We start from the raw sequence: 5,814 nt of genomic DNA on the forward strand, positions 1-5,814 counted from the left end.
AGTTTGAAGTTTATGGCAACACAGAGCATAAGTCCAGTACCTAGAGTAACCATTCTTAGCCAGCTTCCCCACTCCTATACCTGGGAACTCTGCCACATTCCAGAACTCCTGTTGTTCTTATGACCCCAGACATCCTGAGACCATGCTTTCCCACCTAAGAATAGCCCCCATTGACCACCTGATCACCTTTGAGCCAAGGATGTAATTCACTGTAGCAGACTTTCAAAAGTTCCAATTTTGTGATCTGCTGCTTATAATACATTGTTAGCCTCCTTAAGCAGGCTCCCTCCCCTCCACTGTATCTTCATATATATCACCCCAGATTCAAGTCTTTGCACCTCCTACCTTCCAAAAAGTTGTTGCTTTTCTACTTGTAGAACTTCAGTATTTCTTTTCTTGGATTTCTGATTGATTTCATAGGTGTTCAGAATGATGTTATAACTATTGAGCGGTATTCGAGCGACTAGACAAACTTGGGGTTCCCTACTCCTCCACTATCATAACTGCTCCTCCTTAGGTGTACAATATTGTGATTCAACTTCCATACATCACTTTGTGCTCCTCACAAGTGCACTCCTTAATCCCCATCACCTATTTCATCACCCACCCACCCGTTCATCTTCCCCTCTGAAAACCATCAGTTTCTTGTCTATAGTTAAGAGTCTGCTTCTTGATTAACCCTCTTATTTTTCTCTTTGTTTGATTTGTTTCTTAATTCCAAATGAATGATGGAATGTGGTATTTGTCTTTCTCTGGCTTATTTTGCTTAGCATAATACTCTCTAGCTCTACTTATGTCATTGTCATTGCAAATGGCAGGATTTCATTCTTCTTTTTTTATTCTTCTTTTTAATATATTCCATTGTGTATATATACCACATCCATTCCTTAACTGATGGACACTTGGGCTGTTTCCATATCTTGGCAATTATAAATACTGCTGCAATAAACATAGAGGTGCATGTATCACTTTGAATTAGTGTTTTTGTATTCTTTGGGTAAATATCCAGTAGTGTGATTGCTGGATCATAAGCTAGTTCAGTTTTTAACTTTTTTTTTAGTTTAGCATCATTTATTAAGTGGTCTCAGCTGTTGTTGTAGCTGCTGTGTATCAGTCTGTTCTTAAAACATAAAATGCTCTTGTCCAGGACAGAAGGATCTTCCAGGTAGCACACCAACAGAACAGAGACTCTGATGATACCAGCTTCAGTGATGGTGCCATCCAGAGAGGGAAAAGGTCATGGCATATTCACCGCAGCTTCCAGAGTTTTTGAAAAAGGAGGCTTTGGGGGCCCAGCCTGCCTGGCATTTTGATGCTGTCAGTGTGGGTCTTGTACTCCATAATGATGTTGGTAGGTACGTTAAGCACTCACTGAAGTGTATCCCGGATGTGAGCTGTGGTTGCTTGGTCACTGGCAGTCTTATTCCATATTGAAATAATGTCCTCCTGAAACTGGACAGAGACCACAGCCTCATAGATCTCCTCCCCAACCATGGACTGTTCCCCCAACATGGCCAGGATAAGATTCTCCCAGCAATGGGATGCCAAGCTCTTCTGCAGTCAAATAATCCACTTGCCACTATTTTTATTTGCATCATCCTCCCACATGGGCTTAATTCCTTCTTTGAAGAGATGGAAGCCGCTGTGGCCTGTCAGGTCCCCGGGATGTACCATATGGCTATAAAACCTCCAGAACTGCTCCACAGAGGCAAAGGTGCTGATCTGTTTGATATCCTGTTCATAGCTCTGTGAGCTGGTGGGACGGCCGGGGATTCTTCTGTAGTACCAGAAAGTATGTTGTACTGCTGCTGCTGTACTACTGCATGCTCTGCTGTATGCTCTGCTGATGTTGTACTGCTGCTGATGTACTGCTGATGCTCTACTGGCCCAGGGACAACAGCTTTCCTCTTACTGCTGCCCTGACTTTTGTCTTGTTCTGTTTTTTTTCTTCTTACCCTCTTTCTGTGTGCTGTTTTCTTCATTCTGATCACGGTCCCCACTGTCATCATCTTTCAATGCATCGAACTTGTTGTTCATCCTCTCACCTCTGCCATTGCCCAGTTTTTAACTTTTTTTATAATATTTTTCTCTTTTTTAAAAAGTATTTTCTTTTTTTAAAAGATTTTATTTATTCATGAGACACACACACACAGAGAGAGAGAGAGAGAGAGAGAATGGCAGAGACACAGGCAGAGGGAGAAGCAGGCTCCATGCAGGGAGCCCGACGTGGGCCTCATCCCCGGTCTCCAGGATCACGCCCTGGGCTGAAGGCGGCGCTAAACCGCTGGGCCACCAGGGCTGCCCAGTTTTTAACTTTTTGAGGAAAATCCATACTGCTTCCTAGAGGCTGCACCAGTTCGCATTCCACCAACAGTGCAGGCGTGTTTCTTTTTGTCTGCATCCATACCAACACCTACTTTTCTTGTGTTGCTAATTTTAACCTTTCCAATAGGCATGAGAGGATGTCTCATATTAGTTTTGTTTTACATTTCCCCAATGAAAAATGATAATGGACATCTTTTCGTGTTTCTGTTAGCCATCTGGATGTCTTTTTAGAGAAATGTTTATTTATATCTTCTGCCAATTTTTAAACTGGATTGTTTTTAGGGTGTTATGTTTGATAAGTTCTTTATATATTTTGGAATCTAACTCTTTATCTGATACATCATTTGCAAATATCTTCTCTCATTCCGTAGGTTGCCTTTTAGTTGTTGATTCTTTCCCTGGGCAGAGGCATTTCATTTTGATGAAGTCACAATGGTTTATTTTTGTTTTTGTTTCCCTGGCCTCAGGAGACATATGTAGAAAAAGTTGCTGTGGCCAACGTCAGAGAAATTACTGCCTGTGTTCTCTGCTAGGATTTTTATGGTTTCAAGTTGGTTGAAGTTTTTTTTGTTTTGTTTTGCTTTTTTGTTTGTTTGTTTGTTTTTTAAGTACTCACACCCAGTGTGGAGCCCAATGCAGGCTTGAACTCACAACCCTTAGATCAAGACCTGAACTGAGCCCAATAGTTAGACTCTTAACCAACTGAGCCACATCCTAACCTCTTTGTAGGCTTGTTTTATAAGCTAACATGTGACCTATTCTGGATAATATTCCATGTTCACTTAAGAAAGAATGTGTATTCTGCTGTTTTTTTTTTGTATGGAATATTCTGAATGTATCAAATCCATCTGGTTCAGTGTCATTCAAAGCCATTCATTTTCGGTTTAGATGATCTGTCCATTGACGTAAATGGGGTTACATCATTTGTAATACAATCTACTGTTATTGTATTACTATTGATTATTTCTTTTATGTTTGTTATTGACTGTTTTATGTATTTGGGTGCACCAATGTTGAGTGCATAGATATTTACAATTGTTACATCTTCTTGTTGGGTTGTGTTCTTTATTATTATATAGTGCTTCTTACAGATTTTGTTTTAAAGTGTATTCTGTCTGATGTAAGTTTGCCACTCTGTCTTTCTTTTGACATCCATTTGTATGTCAAATGCTTTCCCATCCCCTCATTTTCAATCTGCAGGTGTCTTGAGGAGTAAAATGAGTCTCTTGTAGGCAGCGTATAGAAAGGTCTTTTTTAAAAATCCACTCTGTAACCCTATATCTTTTGATTATAACATTTAGTTCATTTACATTCAAAGTAACTATTGATATATATATGTATTAATTTCATTTTATTACTTGTTTTGTTGTTGTTTTTTAAGATTACTTCTGATTCTTTTTTGTCTTTATTTTGTAGTTCGATGATTTTCTTTAGTGATATATTTGGATGCTTTTCTCTTTATTCTTTGCATTTTTATTAGTGGTTTTTAATATATGGTTATCACTAGATTTGTATATATCCTCTTTCACATAAGACATCTATATTAAGTTGATGAAGTTTGAACCCATTGTTTACACCTCTCCTCCCTACATTTTAGGTATATGTCATTGTATTTTACATCTTTACATTTTGTGAGGTCCTTGACTGATTTTTATAGAAATATTCATTTTTGCTTTTGTATTTACTACCTTTATACTATCACTTTTAGTCTCTCTTTTCCACTGAAAGCGCTTCCTTTAGTATTTCTTGGTGCATCAGATCGATGCTTCTATGCTACATGTCCATGAGTTGTTTGCTTGCCTACTCTCCAAGAGCTTCCCAAAGCCCTCCAGCCTCTAACCCAGCCATACCTGAAGACCTTTAGTACTACAGGCTTTAACCTCCTGTGGTTTCAAGAACTCATGAAATTCAGCCCCTCTCACTGTCCAAGCCAATTGTTATGGGGATTCATTTTCACCAAGAGCTCCCCTGTACCTTAGTCTGTCTGTCATCCTTCTCTGAGACCATAGATCCCTCCTCACCACAATGGCCATGATCTATTTCTTTCCCCAACTGTGTCTATGCACTTCCTACCTTCTTTGATGTGGTCTCTTCTCTGCCTTTGTTGTGGAGTTTGTTCTGCCAGTCTTCAGATCAATTTCTGGGGTATTTAGGATTATTTTATAGTTACCTAGTTGTATTATCAGGACCAGACAAGCCTTGGATCTCTCTGCTGCCATCTTCCAATCCCTGCCCAAATAGGGTTATTCTTGAGTCTTAAAGTATAATAAAATTTTTCCTACTAAGTTTTGGATATTTTGATACTCATAGTCCTTTTTTCTGATATGTTCTTTTTGAAATGGGAATGTGTATTCTATACCTGTCCCATCTTTGTATTATGAAAGTAGATAACATGTTTGGTTTTATAGATTCACGGCTGGAGGAGAATTTTGCTTAAGGATAAATCATACCCCAAGTCTCACCCTTACTTGACTTAGATGATGATGTAGATAAGATTTAGGACTTAGAGTTCATGCTAAAATGAATTAATGAAGCTGTTTGGGATGGAGTCAAAGTATTTATATGTTAGAAGAATATGAATTTTAAGTATCCATAGGGAAGAATGTTGCAGATTTAATTGTGTATGAATATTTTTAAGTCTAGCCCCTAGTATTTCAGAATGTGATTGCATTTAGGGATAAGGCCTTTAAAGATATAATTAGGTTAAATGAGATCATCTGAATAGATGATTAATAGATCTGAATAGATAGATTAATAGAATTAATCCTATTTGACCAATATTCTTATAAGATGGAATTTGGGCACACCAGAGATCTGCACACACAGGAAAAGGGCATTTTGAGGACATGGAAAGTAATGGATATCTAAAAACCAAAGAAAGAGGTTTTGGGATAAAACAAACCTGCTGCTGATACCTTGATCTCAGGGGTCTATCTTCCAGAATTGTGAGGAAAATTAATTATGCTCCTTGAGCCACTCATTCTATGGTATTTTGTTATGCAGACCTAGAAAATCAATACAAGAGGCCAGGAGGATGATAACTCCTACTTAGTACAGATCACCAGGGCCAGAAAAAGCAATATAGATCTTGTTCTCAATGAATTACAATTTGGGGTTTTGACTTGTCTTGTGATTGCCTGAAAGTCTGGTTCATTGACTTGCTTTTGTTTCACTCAACTTAGAGCAGTCCTACGGCTGGAGAAGCTCCCAGCTGGTTTGGTTGGAAACATTTAAATCATAGGTAGCACTACAGCAACCTGGAAACAAAGCATAACATTTGGGGCAAGCAATAGACTACATATTGTGTAAAAGAAGAAGTTGGAAAAAGATATACATGGACAAATAAGCTCCTCCAAATATTGAGGAATTGAAAAGTTCATGCATATACCTAGGGTTATTCTTAGAAAATATCTGAGAAGACGCTAATCTTTCACTTCTCACTGAGCTTCAGATGCTATAGAAGTAGGAGTGAAGCCTAAAGAAGAGTAG

The 5,814-nt window shown here is 38.5% G+C and overlaps 1 pseudogene; it reads right to left on the reverse strand.

The window, feature by feature from the left end:
* Positions 1 to 1,248: 1,248 nt before the first annotated feature.
* Positions 1,249 to 2,037, reverse strand: LOC140609316 (eukaryotic translation initiation factor 4E type 2 pseudogene; annotated as a pseudogene).
* Between the last annotated feature and the right edge of the window lie 3,777 nt (positions 2,038 to 5,814).

Source organism: Canis lupus, chromosome 2 (assembly GCF_048164855.1).
Source record: "Canis lupus baileyi chromosome 2, mCanLup2.hap1, whole genome shotgun sequence".
Taxonomy (NCBI): domain Eukaryota; kingdom Metazoa; phylum Chordata; class Mammalia; order Carnivora; family Canidae; genus Canis; species Canis lupus.